Consider the following 17,297-nt stretch of genomic DNA (forward strand, 5'->3'; position numbering starts at 1 on the left):
CCTGACAAACAGGTCTATAAGGTTGTTTCTGTGGCCCCGACCTTTCTACCTGCATATGGGGCATATGCAGATACCTGCCATACAGAACGGGGAAGTACCTGCCTCTAGTAGGTAATCCTTAAGCAGAGTGGTAACTAGGTGACTAATTTTTGAGCCCTATTATTTCTTTTACTACAAATAAGGACGTTAAAAAAAAAAACAACAAAAACTTTTCATTAGTTATTTCCCCAGTTTGAAAAGGCATATCCCCAGAAAAACCCAAACCCACAAACTAGTGGACACAAGCACAAACTTGAGTGACTCCATTTAAAAAAGGCTTTTCTTAGGATGCATAAACCAGAGTCAGGAGCCCCAGATTTTCTTGGGGTCCCCGTTGATGATGGCTTTGGCAGTGGTCCTCAACTTATTACCCAGGTACACAAGAGGGTACAGGGGAGGATTTCTTTGGCATTCATACCACGAGATCAGTTTGCAGCACAGAACATACCCAAAGCACCCATCCTTGACGGTCTGGACTCCTACCCATATTCCCTGCAGGGGTCAGTGGGAACCTTGCAGGGTGAATAGAGTTTGGAGCCTCAGGCAAAGGACCCTGCCCTGCAGAACAGGGAAGGTAGAGGGTTGAGACAGATGATTTTTCTCGAGTTGTTTTTGTTTTTCAGTAGCAGCGTTTCCTCCCTTTCACCCACAGCTGAAGCCAGAGTTCTCTAATTATTAAAGGCTAACGGTTCCACACAGTTTCATTTCTCCTGCTCCCTGAGCTATCATGAAAGGTGTTGGTGAAGTGAGTTATAACTGGTAGAAGAAACTCTAAAGTAGAAGGCACCATGCTATTCTAGCTTTGCAGTAGAAAGGGCAGGTGGGTGCCATTCCACCTTTCCCGCTCCTCTGTGGCAGTAGCAGAAGCAGCACTGAACATGTGGGTAAAGCTCATGGGGAGTAGCTACCCTCCTCCCAGAGCCCCAAGATACGGATCAAGCATTCTGGTTTAAGGCACAATGAAGTACAGCTTGGCTGATAAAATTAGGAGGACATATATTATCCTTTTCTTCAAATGTTAGGAGACTCATCTTCCCTCTCATGTTGCTTTAATGCTATTTCCATGGGGCTAGTTTCCCACTTTCAAATGTAGAATAAAATTAAGGAAAGTAGATTAAGATTGAATAAAATGTACAATGTTCTCTCAAGCCATTGCAAATTTTGGAATGTTTTAGCCAAACATCTGGCTTTTTGTTTTGTTTTGTTTTTGACTTTCCACACAGAGCCCTGGAGCCAGGGTGTAAGGTGAATGGTGTTGCTTGGAGCACAAACCTGTATCGCTGTAACCTCGGTGCGACCTCACAGTTACCGTGCTGTTGGGCACTGAGGGACCGGATCTGTCTCCTCCCTTTAACAAGGGTCCATTTCCAGCAGGAACTCAGCCCTGCCCACAGTGTATCTGAAAGACACAGGTTTCATCAATCTAAATCTGATCTCAAAGATTCAAGGCTTTGAGTTTTCAGTTCTTAATTTAAACACAAACATTTGACTAGTTTTGAATTGAGTAAAGTATGTTTCTCGTGTAGCTTATCAGTGGGGTAGTTCTGGCTTCCATCTTGTTCAGCCCACCTGTTGCCTTTGGCTAAAGAGTTGCGTATTGTTTTATAATCCTTCTAGGGCAAACAGCTCCTTCTGTTTGCTACTTAGCATTTTCTCAATTTCTCTTCATGATCTCATAACCAAGTAAGATTCTATTTATTCATTTTTTTCAGCTTATTAATGTATTGCTGTGCCTCCTGGCTGCAAAAGAATGATAAAATCACTGAGAAAAATATTTGGTAATTAATGAAGGCTTTTTCTCCCCAGCTTACAAAATTCAGATAAAAATCTTATTCAAAAATCTTGAAATATGGACTTAACCTTTAATCCTTAAGAACAGAAAATGAATTATCTGGGCTAAAGAATGTTTTAAAAATGGATTTTTTTTAAAAGTCTAGGAATTGTTAACAGGATCATGTGGCCAAATTAAGTGACATGAAGGAAGAGTGAAAGAAACTAATATTGTCACTCAGATTCTCCCAGGTCTTTAAAGCATTATTTCAAGAACACTTTCCTCTGACAATGAAAAAAAGTCTCATTCTGTCTGTTCTATTTAAATGGGTCCAGCTTTGTTTAGGGGAGAATGAAGCCGTTATCAGAGCAGACACCTTTGTTGAACTGGAAATATTTCATTTTTTGACATTTTTCTGAACAGCTGTGTGCCATAACCCGTACCCTCATGTAATAACACGAATGTTATTGAGCAAATATTGCCGGATCACAGATATAAGAGGGCACAAACCCTGAATGGAGAGATGGGGAACCATCAAGGACTGTGCAGAATCTGGGATTTTACCCTACTTACAAGCTAACGAGCGAGTCTGGTACTGTTGCATGAGTTCTGATGGAAGACAGGAGACTCCTGGGTCAGGGACAAATGACTGTTTCACTCATGGCACAGTGAGTGGCACCAGCATGATGTCAGCACCAGTCCTCATGCTACTTCCTCCCCCCATACCCCAATCCACGGGAGGCATTCAGGTGGGCCTAGATGAATGCCTACATACCCTATGAGTTGTGTTACAGGAGAGGAACCCAGAGCTTAAAGAATTTACCATTTTTACAGTGAGAGGCAAGCAAGATGCTACTCCAGCCCTCAAGATTGCTCTCTGCAAATACAACACTGAGAAATGGCCAAGATAAAGAGTAGTCAGGGCTCTTTGCATTCCTAGCATCCTTGGCAAGAAGGTGGACGGAAGGAGCTCAAGGCCTAGGGTGGATTATTTCCTCTGGTAGAAACTTCACTGAGAAGAGGATATTTAGGCTGGGATGAGTAGATATTTGGTGAGGACAAGAAGGACTCATTCGAGTTAGTGAGAACATTATTTGCCAAGGCCGTGAGGCCTGAGAGACGCAGAGATGTTTCAGGAACAATGGAGAGTCTGGCATGATTGGGATGGTGGTGATAAGGCTAAATGAGTAGGCTGGCGTCCAGACGGTGAGGGCTTTGCATGCCATTGAGATTATGGAACATGGCTTTTCATTTTATTTTAACCTAACAAATTTCAGAGCATTTGAAGCAGAGGTATGACATGATTGAATTTTATTTTCTATTATCTGGTGATAATGGGGAACATAGACTGAAATCGGAGAGAAGTTACATACGCCTTTTATCAAAAAGCTCTGGAACAGCTCATGTCTTTTAGGTCCCTTATCCCTCCTTCATGTTCCCCCTCTTTTCCTAAGGCTTTGCTACTTTATCCTACCCTGTGTCCCATTCTCACCTTCAGGAACCTCACATACTCACTGTCATGCCTGGCAGTTAGCTCCCTTCAACTCACATTGAATATGCTGAGAAATTTGCTGTAGGAATATTTCTATTTAATTCACTGAATTTTACAATACTTTTAGAGTTGTAAACATGTTATTTCCTGGGAATTCATTCACTGTTTTTTTTTCTTCATGTCAATATTCTAGTAAGAATTTTTACTTGGCAGAATGTAATTTATAAATCCAAACTCTAGAAGGTAAATTGAAACATTCAATTTGTTAAAATGAACAAAATCCCCACCGAGTACTCTCTTTGAAATAGTATTTGCTTATTCTAAAAAGAAGTCAGAAGACAAGTGTAAGTATGATATTTTAATATATTAAAAATACATAACTACACTGAACATAAAATGAAGATACAAAGTATTTTGTTTTCGTTGTGATTTTTAAGACCCTTCCGATTTTATAATGTGTTCTGGGGAATAAGTGATGGTGATTATTTTTTTCATCCCTTCTGGGAGAGTGTATTAGCTTTCCGTCACCACTGTAACAAATTACTACACATTTAGTGGCTTAATACAACACAGATTTCTTCTACTATAGTTGTGGAGATCAGAAATCTGCAATACTTTTCACTGAGGTAAAAAGTCAAGGTGTTAGCATTACTGGCATTCGGTTCCTTCTGGAAAATCTGAGGGGGAGGACCTCTGTTGTTACCTTTTGTTTAATCTTTCAGTGGCACCATACTCTTTGGCCTCTCCATCTTCAAAGTGTGTCACCCTTACAGCTGCTCTTCTTGTTATGTACCCCTCCCACTCCAATTCTGAGCCACCTTCTTCCCTCTCATAAGGACTGCGTGATTACATTGGGCCCACCTGGGTAATTCAACGTAATTTCCCCATCTCCAAATCCTGAACCTAATTACACCTGCAAAGTCCCTTTTGCCTTAAAACGGAACATTCACAGTGTCTCAGGATTAGAATGTAGACATATTTGGGGAGGTCATTATTCAACCTACTGCAATCCCACTTCCCACTGAACGCGCTGTTCTTTTCTCCTTCCACAGATATACTTGATTAGGGATCACAACTGAGATAATTGGGCTCCCTAAACATGTCGTCCATGTATCAGTATGCTATAGAATAAGTTTAGAAAAATAGGTTCTTGGAGCTGGAGGCTTCTGAGTGAACCCTCCTTCTCCATGGAATGGTTCATCTCTGAATAAGTCAGGTGGGTTTGTTAGGTTTCTTCCTCACTAAGTACAGCAGACCCGATCCGGGCCCTACACACACCCCCTTATTCTTCCCATTTCAGTGCATCATGACTCCAAACTGCAAAGTGCTGGTATTTGGATCTCTTTGCCTGAAAGTCACCCTAGTCTCAGAGCCGGTTTTGTCTGCTTAGGACAGGCTGGAAATGCTGTAGAAATTAACTACACCCCCCCCATCAGCCCTGACTCATGAATAGAGCTTGTGTATAAATATCCCAGCTCCCTCATTTCTTTATTGTAATTTGTTGTGTTGAGATATAATTCATGTAACATAAAACTCTATAAAATTCAGTGATTTTTTTTACGTATTCACAATATTGTACAACCATCACTACTAATTCTGAACATTGCTACCCTTACCCAAAGAAACCCATACCTGTTGATAGTTTCTCCTGATCCTCCCCTCCCCCACCCCCTGGAACCCACAAATCTATTTGCTGTCTCTGTGAATTGGCTTATTGTGGACATTTCCTATAAATGGAATCACAATATGTGGTCACTCATTTTTGGATGGATAACTTCAAGGCACACGTCCAACGCTGGTTCTCAGATTTCCCCAGCAGGATTAAACTCTTGCCCCACAGTGGTAATGAGTAACTGGCTGCCCTTCCTTTCCTGTTTCACTTTCCTATGTTCCCAGCAGTGTTTCCTGGAATCACTTCTCAAATAATGTGCTTGCACTTGAATCCTTGCCTTAGGGTCTCCTTCTGGGGGAATCCAAACTAAAATACCAAGTATATCAAATTAACTAATCTATTCATAAAATATACACTGAAGATTTACTCTGTGCATGGCACATTGCTCAACACTGAAAATAACAGCACAAACAAGTCTGACATTGTCCCTGCTCTCATGGAGGGTGTTCAAGCAGGGAATAAAGGCATTAAGCAAATTACAAATCCGATGAGTGTTATGAGGGAGCAGGCGAGAGAGGGCCTAACTAAGGAAGAGATCTGAGGAAGGGGAAGGAGTTTGCCAGGTGCAGAGGGTGGGGAAAATGTTCCAGGGATCATTTACAGGGATCCACTATAAGACAAGGGTGAGCATGGTGCTTTGAGGGACTGAGAGAAATCCATGTGGTTCTTGCAGACAGACTTGGAGAATAGTTGTGCTAGGTACTTACATGTCCCTTCAAGGAAGAACTTGGTGTCCAGCCGTGGAGTGCCTGGTCAGAAGACAGTCTTTATCCGTGAGCTCCTGAGAGCCACCTTGCCCCAGGTCGTGGCCCTTCCTGGAGCTGCCTGCATCCAGTGACTGGGTGACACCCAGATATAGAGGCATAGTCGTCTGGCCTGGCTGGGGACGTTCTCCTGGACAGTATTTGCCCCAGAGCTCCCAGCTACAAGTGTTGTGTCTGTGCTGTGGTTCAATTGCTTCCTCAATCCAGCCCTGCTTCTGCCTTCTTCGTTTCACAGGTGTTGACCCTTAATAAACATCTTGCTCCTCAAACACTGTGTAAGAATTGTCTCCCGGAGGACCCAACCTCCTGTAGCAGAGAAATAGGAAGGTATTGCGTTCCAAGTAGTATTGCAAGACTTCTCCTCTGACACTAAGGAGGTGAGGGTCTTTGATAGGGCCCAATTTTACATATACTGATCAAGAATGACTTTGGAGTCTTCACGGAAGTATCTGCAGATAAGTTTGCCTTTGAGAGATTCTGGAAGTCTGAGAACAACTCAGGGGAAGTGAAGATTTGTGATGAGCATCAACATTTGGGAGCCCATTTAAAATACATTTTATTCTTGGTATGTGTTTTTCTAAATTCGTCTCAAATGATAACATTTGTGTATACCTATGTAAATGAACCATCCTCATAATATGTCTGTTTGGATTTACATGGTCTTTCATCCCTGGATCCCCCAGGAATGTGAGCAAAAGGAAACATCATAGAAATATTTTTTCCCCATAAAGGATAATATTAGATAACATACTGCTGGCATTTAAAATTTTATGTCCTGTCTGGGTAGTAGACTTTTAAAATGATGATTAGATGCTACACCAGTGGATACTTTGGAAAGCACTAAAATATTAAATAACTTGAATGTTTAACTTACGTTAGTTGAAACAGGGTTATCTAAACTCCTCTGCCCTTACTTTAGGGTATACCACTAGAGTCTAGTCTGTCCCGAAAGTTCAGAAACAGGAGCTCCTTCCCACCCTAAGGGAGGGTCCTAGAATGCTTCATTGCAGATGTCTTGGAACATACGGGCAGTGGCATGACCCGGGTCCCTAAATGACTGGAGGCCTGGCGGTGGGCATCGCAGGGAAGGCAAGAGCAGGCTGCCTTATGCAGCCTGCTGCGGTGCTAGAGTTTTTTTCTACCTGGCACAGTTCCCAGATGCTCTCATGGTGCCCCTCACAACCATTCCTTCCTGAGTCCCCTGGCCCAAGTGCTTCTTGACTTGGGGACCCAAGGATTCATGACCTAAAGCTTCCTTTGGTGTCCCTTCTTTTAGTTACTTCTTCAGGTTCTGACGCCTCCCTGTAGATCAGCTCCACATCCAGTATCCTTGTCTTCTCTTTGAGGGTGAGAGGTGGGGTACTATCTTTAGGGCTTTACAGTTATTTCAGAGGAAATAAAAATACATGATAAATTCCCTGCTATATGGCAAGATATGTTTTGAATATGTGAAAATGAAAGCAACTTCATTTACATGAAGTTCTAGAACAAACGAAACTACAGTGACATAAGTCAGAACAGTAGTTGCCTCTGGAGGGGAAATTGACTGGAAAGGGGCTTGAGGATGTTTTCTAGAGAGAAGGAAATGTTCTAAATCTTGCTGGGGGCATAGGTTTGTCAAAACTCATTGAACTGCATATTTAAAATCTATGCACTTTATTTTATGTGAATTTAAAAAGTATATGGGATGGCAGTTCAAAAATGAAAAAGAAATGACTGTATGAAACTAATTCAGGTAAGCTTTAGATTTCAAACTTGTTTGGCTTTAATTTTCCGGCTTAAGTAGGGATAGTTAAAGAAAAGGATTCATCAGTAGCATGCAGTTCTGTGAAGGCATATAAAAACATTTTTATCCATTATCATTTCTTATTAGAAGTCTGAATCTTTCATGAAACAAAGTTATTTGAACAGAGAGAAATTGTTTTTACATTTCATGAAATCAAGTTAGTTAGATGAGATTTGGTACACTTTTCTTTAGCTTTTGTCTTTAGCCAACACCCAATATTTCCACCTACAGGGTAGCCACAAATATAGGTGACTCTTTGCCCTGCTTGGACCATGTTAAGTGACCACCGGTTAGTGTATGCTCTTGACAGGCAGCTCAGCTCACTCAGAGACCAACCACCACATGACCCCAGAGTGGTGAGAGACTGGTAGGGTGATAATTTCTAAAACTGGGTGAGGTGACACAGCCCTGTGGAATATGCCGAATGCTGGCCAGATTAAAACACTCTTGCGAATGGATGCCAGAAAAACTCAGGGCACAGGATGAAAAATTCAATTTGGATATCAGACAAACAACAGATTATCTTTTAGTATAACTATGCATGGGGATACTTATATATCCTTTTATAAATGGGGTACATATATATACATAGGACATACCTGCAAGGGACATAAGTATACTAAAATTTTTTTAATCTGAAATTCAAATTTAACTGGTGTCCTATATTTTTATTTGCTAAATCTGGCAACCCTATGCTTGGGGTAGGCTGAAAGGGCAAGGTTTTTTTTTTTTTTTATTTGTTGGTTTGTTTTCAGTGAAAATCAGAGACATACAAAATCTGAGCATGTGTTTCTCAGACTTTAGCTTGCATCTGAATCACCTGCAGAGCTTGTTAAAACAGACTATTGAACCCAACTTTCTGATTGACTAGGTCTGGGGTGGGGGCCTGAAAATTTACATTTTTAACATCCCCAGGCATTGCTGATTCCAGGGATCTCATCTGAGAACTGATTGGAGGTGATACATTACAGATGTATGTGCAAAGATTGTTAGAAATACTGTGTGAATGTATCCTATTCATTGCCATTCTGTCCAGCACGCTCAACTGTGCATTACTAATGAGGGGCAACACATCAAACATATCATGTATTGTCATGTAATATCAATAAACCACTTATTATATATAGTTGCCTATGTTGCCAGACTTCATAGCCACTCTATAGGTTAAGTGCCTCTGTTGTGAATAGATTGCCTTTTAATGTGTGTGACATTAAAATTCCATATTAAAATTAGAATAGAATTAAAATTTTGATAAAGTCATAAAATAGGAACATCAGAGAACCTTTGCTAAATTAGATGAAAGAAATATTCAACAAGATGAGACCCTCATGAATTTTATTTATATTTTATTAAACACCACCACAGTTTCCATTGCAAGTTGTATATATACACAGTCTTCATATAATCTTAGGATTTTACCCAGAATGGAATTTCCACACCATGATTTTTCCAGGAAACTGGCTTTCTTGGAGGAAGATAAAAGAGAGATTTGCTTGTACTTTTTGTAGAACTGGAACACAGTGAAATGTTTTAAAGTAATTTTGAAACTTATGTTTTAAATTTTTACTATCAAAAGATTATTGGGTTTTTGTTTTTTTTTTCTTTTTATTGGTCTACTAAAATTGATTTGAATTTCCTCTTTTGAGAGAGAAATACATAGGGAAAAAAATGAAAGAAGGGTACTAGAATATTTTACTAGGTGTCTGAGACCTTTGGCCACTGTTAGGAAATTGTTGATCTACCAAAAGTAGATGTAAAATGTAAGAAATAGCTTAATAGAGATATATACTGAAGTAAATATAGGGGGAATGATATGACGTCTAGAATTTGCTTTAAATTACTGCAACAAGAGGGGCGTCTGGGTGGTTCCGTCCGTTAAGCGTCTGACTCTTGGTTTCGGCTCAGGTCATGATCCCAGGGTTGTGGGATCGAGCCCTGTGTTGGGCTCCGTGCTGAGCAGAGTCTGCTTGAGATTCTCTCTCTCCCTCCCCCTGCCCTTCTCCCCCCATGCTCTCTCTCTCTCAAATAAATAAATAAATCTTAAAAAAAAAATACTGCAACAGGAAAAAAAGTTGGAGGAAAGATGAAATAAGTTTGGCAAAATAAGATGTTGATAAATTGTTGAAACTGGGTATTGGGAGCCTGGGGTTTATGGTACTATACTACCTTCATAGGATAGTTTAAAAATTTCTATAGTAAGTTAAAAAAAAATCTCAGGACTTGGCTTATAGTCTCAGCTTTGCCACTAATTAGATAAGAAATCATATTCAAGTCACTTAAATATTCTGTGCCTCAATTTTTACAATGATTGGATAGCAATTAGCAAGTAATAATTGAGCTAGGCTTACTGTGTAGGTCACACTCAGGTGTTGCTATATAAATTCCCAGGGAAGTTGTCAGATTACTAGAAAGTATAATGTACTTAAAAAAAAAAAATGAAAACCCCGGCGCCTGGGTGGCTCAGTCGTTAAGCGTCTGCCTTCAGCTCAGGTCATGGTCCCAGGGTCCTGGGATGGAGCCCGCATCGGGCTCCCTGCTCGGCGGGAAGCCTGCTTCTCCCTCTCCCACCCCCCCTGCTTGTGTTCCCTCTCTCGCTCTCTCTCTCTCTGTCAAATAACTAAATAAAATCTTCAACAACAACAACAAAAAAACTAAAACCAGTTTTCAGGTATTATTGTCACAAAATCTATTTTGGAAATTCTTTGAGTACAAATGCTTGGAACACAGGTCTGTGGTAAATGAAGGTTCCCAAAGACTTCTCTTTTTTGTGTGTGTTTTTTGTATGTGTTTAAGAATAGTTATTTAGGTTAGGTGTCTGCTGAGATAGCAGAGAGGCTTAGACACCTACATTGGAATAGGACAGGCAAAAAAAAAATGTTGCATATCTTCACTCTTTTGTGTTTCCAAGGAAAAAGCAAAGCAATCTTTAAGATTCCTAAATGCCATCTATATCTAACAAGGTAAAATAATTTAATTTGGACACTTTTGTGGTTGATTCCCCAAAAGGCAAGTAAATACAGAAGGAGAACTTAAAAGGTCAAGAATATGCAAGATTATGTGTTTGCTGCCGTGTGTGCGCGAGGATGAGCAGTTGAGAAACTTTGGAATGCAATCCAGGCATGGCTGTGTTCCCCATGTAGAATAGGGGAGATGATGTCCCCCTTATTTGTGAACTTAAAGCCATGGTCATGGTTCAGATCCAGAAATGGGCCGTGGCCTGGAAGTCTGGGGACCAGAGTGTGTGACTGCATGTACAGCCTCAACTTAGGGGTAAACTGAGCCCCTCTGACTGGCCCTGAAGATGCAGGAACAGGTGCAAGGTAGGATGAGAATGCACCCGCACCCAGTGGCATAGCGTGGACAGTGCAGGGTGTACTTGCCCTCCTGAACTATTAGAAATTCTTTCCTGCGGTTATTAAGCAATTATTCCCTGCCAACAAGCAATTATTCTCTACGTTCTGTGCAGAGTGTTAAAGTTCTTTCATAGTGTGTGTTTAACAATATTTTCTCTGTTATGGACTGAATGTTTGTGTCCTTCCCTCCCACCCCATTCTTATGTTGAAGGCCTAACCCTCTGTATGGATGGATTTGGAGATGGGGCCTCTGTGGAAGCAGTTAAGGTTACATGAGGTCGTAAGGGTGAGGTTCCATCCAATAGGATTAGTGCCCTATGAGACGAGACACTAGGGCACTTGTGTGCTTTCTCTCTCTGTCTGTCTCTCTGTCTCTCTCTCACTGTATCTCTCCTCCCCTTCTTTCTCCCTGTCCACCATCCACCACCCGCATGTGGTCAATGAAAGGCAAGCCAGGAAACGAAGCCTTACTAAGAACTGAATTGTCTAGAAGCCTGATCTTGGACTTCCAGCCTCCAGAAAGAAGAGTGAGAAAATAAATGTCTGTTGTTTAAGCCACCCAGTCTATGGTATTTTGTTTTGGCAGCTTGAGCAGACTAATACACCCTGTGATAGCTAGATGAGAGTGCTTCCTGTAGAGAGGAATCTGGAGTTTGAGACCTACAGTTGACCCTTGAACAACATGGCGTGGTTCGGGGCACTGACCCCTCTTAAAGTCAAAAATCCTCAAATAACTTTTAGCTCCCCTAAAACTTAACTACTAATAACCTACTGTTAACTGGAAGCCTTACCAATAACATAGTCAATTAACACATATTTTGTATGTTATATGTATTATATACTGTATTCTTACAATAAAGTAAGCTAGAGGAAAAAATGTTGGGAAAATTGTAGGAGAAAATATTTATAGCCCTATACAGTAAAAAATATAAGGGGACCCACACAGTTTAAACCCAAGTTGTTCAACAATCAACTGTATTTAGAAAGGCAGGCCAGAGAAGTCTGCTTCAGCTGGGGATAGTGATGGTGGTAGTGGGATTTCCTGAGGAGTGAGAGGCAGGAGAGAAGGGATTGATGAGAACTTTATCTTCTTTACAATTTTGCTTGTGGATTACCTTGGCAGGAGACACTTGCATTTTTCTTTGGCAGATTGCTTGACTGCCATACACAAAGAATGGTAAATGTATCCAATAACTATTTTAATCTTGTTAGTTTAGGCTTTTAGGAGTAAAATTTTTACTACTCTGGAGCCCTCAATAGGGTTATTTCCCCCCATTAGAGCCTATATTTAAATGACTTCCTTCTCCTTTTAGTTGAGATATTTTTTGAAAACCTCTTGCTAAGTTGACTTACCTTGTCAACAGTGTACTTGTTTTCTTTAGTGAAACAAGGTGCTCAGTAGCTTGAATGTGAGAAAAGTAGATCAAGGTAGAATCCTAATGATCATTTGCGCATAATCAATGAAGATATCTATATGCTTTGAGTAGATTACTAACTTCCCCCCAGTAAAAATATTTGCCTACATCCCCTACCATATGTTCCTACATATTTGTAAAATTTAGAAAATTTTGGTTGGTGTGGATGATGTGGGGCTCAAGCCCTTCGCTGATAATCTTCATATGTTACCTTCTTTAATCCTCACAATATACCTGTAACACAGGTCTTGTTATCCCTATCTTAGAGAATAAAAACTAAAGGAGGACTCCTCTAGAATACGACTTAGAGACCCAGGACTGCTAAATCAAGACCTGTTCTCTTTTCTAGAGGTAAAGCCAAACATACTCCTTGTTTCATTGTGCCCTGTCTTTACAAGAGCAATTACATTTGGAATTTTAAAAACATCTTACTCGATGGTGTACTTATGTCATTTTTGTTAATATTTTAAAAACAAAATCTTACTTTGAATTAAAAGCCAGTGATTAAAATCTACAAGTAACATTATGCAGCAAATGATCCCTGCACTAAATATAAAATTAGAGTATAGAAAATTAAGTGAAAAATGAAAAACTGAGCCATTATTCTCATATGCAACCCAATAAGAGTTTCAGTAAAATGTACCAGAAATGGACGCTGTCTGATTAAGCAAGAACGGAGTTCACTCTATAGATATTTATGGGAGAACCAGCTCAAAGCTGAGTCTGGAAATGATATGCAACTATAGGCTTTAGAACTGGCCTGATAAGTTCAACGCTGCCCACCGCCCCCCCACCCTACCACTGCCATTTCTGCAGCATGAACTTGCCTGCCATTTTTGCCATCACATGGATTCTGTGTGGTAACTCCTTTCTCAAGATGCCTTCCTCTTTTCCTCTTCCTCCTTGAAATTTCCTATATTGTTTTTTAAAAATTATGGTATGAACATTTGATATAAGATCTACTCTCAACAGATTTTTAAGTGTACAATCCAGTATTGTTAACTGTAGGCATGCTATTGTACAACAGATCTCTAGAACTTATTCATCTTGCATAACTGAAACTTGATGTCCGTTGAATAGCAGCTCATACTTCTGAACCTATTCTTATTTGGGGAGCCTAAGTAACATGGCTGTATTCTGCAAAAGGTATTGGCAAACCACATCTTCTGGATTTCATCTTGGGAAGACAGGATTTTTTTTTAAAGATTTTATTTATTTGTTTATTTATATTTGAGAGTGAGAGAGAGGAGAGGCAGAGAGGGAGGGAGAGAGAGACTCTCAAGCCAACTCCTCACTGAGTGTGCAGCCTGATGCAGGGCTTGATCTCACAACCTCGAAATCATGACCTGAGCCGAAACCAAGAGTTAGGGGTTTAACTGACTGAGCCACCCAGGGACCCCAGGAAGACAGGATTCTTAAAGTTCCATATTCCCTAGACATAGCAAGAACACACAGAAGTTATAATAAATGGTACAGATTTTAATGTTTTCAAATAGTGATGTATTTAAAAGAACATGCCCTAGTAATTTCAGTCTCTGTTGAATACCACTAAAGCCGTACATAATCTTCAGTGATGGTTCTTGAGATTCCTTGTTTTCTCTCCTATCCATTGTCCTACAAAGTGTAGCTACCCCTGCCCTCCAAGTCCCCGGGACCATTCCCATTTTGTCTAAGGATCCTCTTGCTCCCCCTTCTGCTTTCCAACCTAATTCTCAATCGCAAAAGCTCAGGAACCGGTCTAGTAAGGAAGAACTCTACTCAGAAAGGGGCAGAGGGAAGAGATTAAGACAGGCAAAAGCAGAATTATCTTTAGCTCCTAAGGGAAGGGGAAGGGGAGAAGACATTTTTGTACCAAAAATTTGTATCCAGTCATAGGAGGGACACTTTTACTAGTGATATTTAAGCACTACTTGAAATAATTAACTGGTCTTAAAATATGTAGATTGCTATAAGATCTGTAGTTGAAATGTTGATTGTGATTCAAAGTATCTTTTTTCTTTTTTAAAGGTTTTATTTATTTATTTGAGAGAGAGAGAGCATGAGCAGCGGGAAGAGCAGAGGGGGAGGGGGAGGGAGAGAATCTCCAGCAAACTGAGCTGAGTGTGGAGCCCGTCAGGGGGCTTGATCCTCTGCAACTTTGAGATCATGACCTGAGCTGAAACCAGGAGTCAGATGCTTAACTGATGGAGCTACCCAGGCGCCCCGCAAAGTGTCTTCTAAATGAAAGCAGTTTGGCCAAAGATAATAAATAAAAGGGAATAGACTCTCAAGTATTTTAAAGGGAAGATAAAGGGCGTTCATATTTATGAGCCTAAAAAGAATATTATTTTGATTTCAAGTTCCCAGTACAAAATTAATTGGGGGGTGTGTGTGTGTGGTAAATTCTACTCAGAGTTGTTGTTATTGTCACAAATAATCAATCAATTATTGACCACTCCTGGTTAGCTCAGTGCTACCTCTTCAGGATGTCCTTATGCATCTCCCATGATAGTTTGTGACAGGTACAGTGACACTTGTTTCAAGTATTCATTCTTTTATGAAATTCTGTTGAACCTGGCACAAAGCCATTAAATTGTCTATTCATGTTTGCTGCTCTACCAAATGAAAACCTTATTCAATATTTCAGACCAATATTGCTTGAGCTAGACAGCTGGATCTAAACACATCCAGCAACACAATTTCTGCTTAGCAGATATCAGTCTCCCTTAGAATATTGAATATGGCTTTAAATTACTGAAGAAATCTAGCTAGGGTAGCAGGGATCTGTGCTTCTGCCAAAAGTATAGCTGTAATAGAAATTCAGTAACTGAACCTAACACCAGTCATTGGCTGTTGCAAATTATTTCTGTCAGAGCATGTACATTGGACTGCTGGCTCACTTTCATGGAGGGGGCTGGGTGTTCATGTTACCTTTAATTCTTCCCCAGTGGGGAAGCATTTACTTTTGAATCTGTTTGAAACTTAGAATACACAGTTTCAGTGCTATGTGGGGAGCTATTCTCTTAGTTTAACTCATAACTAAATTATAAGGCGAATAGTACTCCAGAGTCTAGACACTATTAGTCTTGCGTTATCATTTGATGTGCTTCCCTCACCGAGCCCTGGCTGATGGAACAAGGATGGATACCCTAGGCAGGAACTCCTTTAAGGCATCCACTGGGGATACAGGAAGCAGTCCTAGAAGGCATAACTGCAGAAACACAGTGGGAGGATTGGCAGCACATTGGAAATAAGGAGTTAGAGTCTGCTTTAGAAGATCTTCAAGATGCCTTTATTTTCATGTGAATTATTCAGATGTCTTAGCAGTTCTCAGTTCAATTTGTTTTGTGAAATACATTAGGTATTCAGTGTGGCTGTTTTCAGGTTTATTATGCAATATTCTGATTCATGAAAATATTCCATTAAATGCAATCGCTCATGTAATTACTTTGCTTAATCTAAAGCATACTTTAATTAACATTGCACAGATTTAATCAATTAGATTTGATTTGGTATAACTTAGCTATAAATACTTTCTATGATGCAGCAGCTCAAAATAATTATTGAGAGCAAAGGTAATATATGATACTACCTAAAACTAACAAATTTCCTATGTTAAGAAAAGTAAATCATAATTTGAATTATAATTTCATTATTTGAAAAGTTATATAAAGAATAGATTATTATGTTTCCATTAATAGCCTATTAAAAACAATCTCATCAGGGAGTTTTAGAACTTAAAAAACATGGTTTCTTGTTGTATGTATTCCCCCAACAGTTAGGCTTGAGAAAAAAAGATTGATCTCAAACAAGATTCACTACTTTTTAGCTTTGTAGATAGGCTCATTAACATCAATATCTCATGATATTTGTCTACTATTATGGGTTGAGTTTTGTTTCCTCCCGGAAAGATATGTTGAAGTTCTAATTGCCTGTACCTCAGAACATGACCTTATTGGAAACAGGGTCGTTTAAGATGTAATTCATTAAGATGAGGTTGCACTGATGTAGGATGGGCCCCTAATCCAATATGGCTGGTGTCCTTCCAAGAACATGGCCACGTGAGGACAGAAGACACACAAGGAGAAGGCCATGTGAGAGGGAGGTTGAGTTTGAAATTATATAGCTGCAAGCCAAAGAACATTAAAGATTGCTGGCAACCAATCAGAAACTAGGGAGAGGCAAGGAATGATTCCCTACAGGTTTCAGAGGGGGCATGGCCATGACCTTGGTTTTGGACTCCCCGTCTCTAGAACTGAGACAATAAATTTCTATTGTTTTAAGCCACCCAATTTGTGGAAATTTGTTATGGCAGCCCTACGAAACTAACATACTCACTAAAACTATCGGAGAGCTATAACTCAACATAACCATAATCTATAAAATTGCTTTTAATAGTAGTGGTGGAGGGGGAGTATCTTGCTAAACTATTTTAAAAAATGCAGGTGCTGTTTTTAGTTTGAAGTTAACTTTTACATTCCTAAGCAAGTATTCATATAAATAAAACACTTTTTGTTCTCAGCACCCCTCCTCACACATAGCACCTAGCAGAGTACCTTGAATAGACATCAGCCAATAGTACATTTTGTGACTTAGTTTTAAAAGATTAAAATGAAAATAGCCTATAAATATTAAAATACCCACTTACAGAATTTGAGCTGTAAAATATAGACAGTGCTACAGAAATGTGAGAGCAATCACTGAAAAGAATTTATATGAGGCTTGTGAAGGCAAAATTTCATTCTGAATTGATAAGTGGATAATAAAGAAACTATATACCCATTTAGTTTGTTAGATTGTATATTTTCTGTTGGCCTCATTTTGACTTTGAAAAAATACTCAGTACCTATACTATGTGAAGGGCAGGGAACAATAAAATAACATAAATATAAGTTCTTGATGTTAACTTGCTAACCAATCTTATTACATAGGGTATGGAATAGATGGAAATTAAAAATATAATAAAAGATGAATTTTGGGGGTTATCTGTAAATTCTCCCCCCCCCAAATATTCAAGAGTTGTTTA

This window comes from Callorhinus ursinus, unplaced genomic scaffold, assembly GCF_003265705.2.
Source record: "Callorhinus ursinus isolate GAN/ISIS: 27379988/994484 unplaced genomic scaffold, GSC_fseal_2.0 scaffold5, whole genome shotgun sequence".
Taxonomy (NCBI): Eukaryota; Metazoa; Chordata; class Mammalia; order Carnivora; family Otariidae; genus Callorhinus; species Callorhinus ursinus.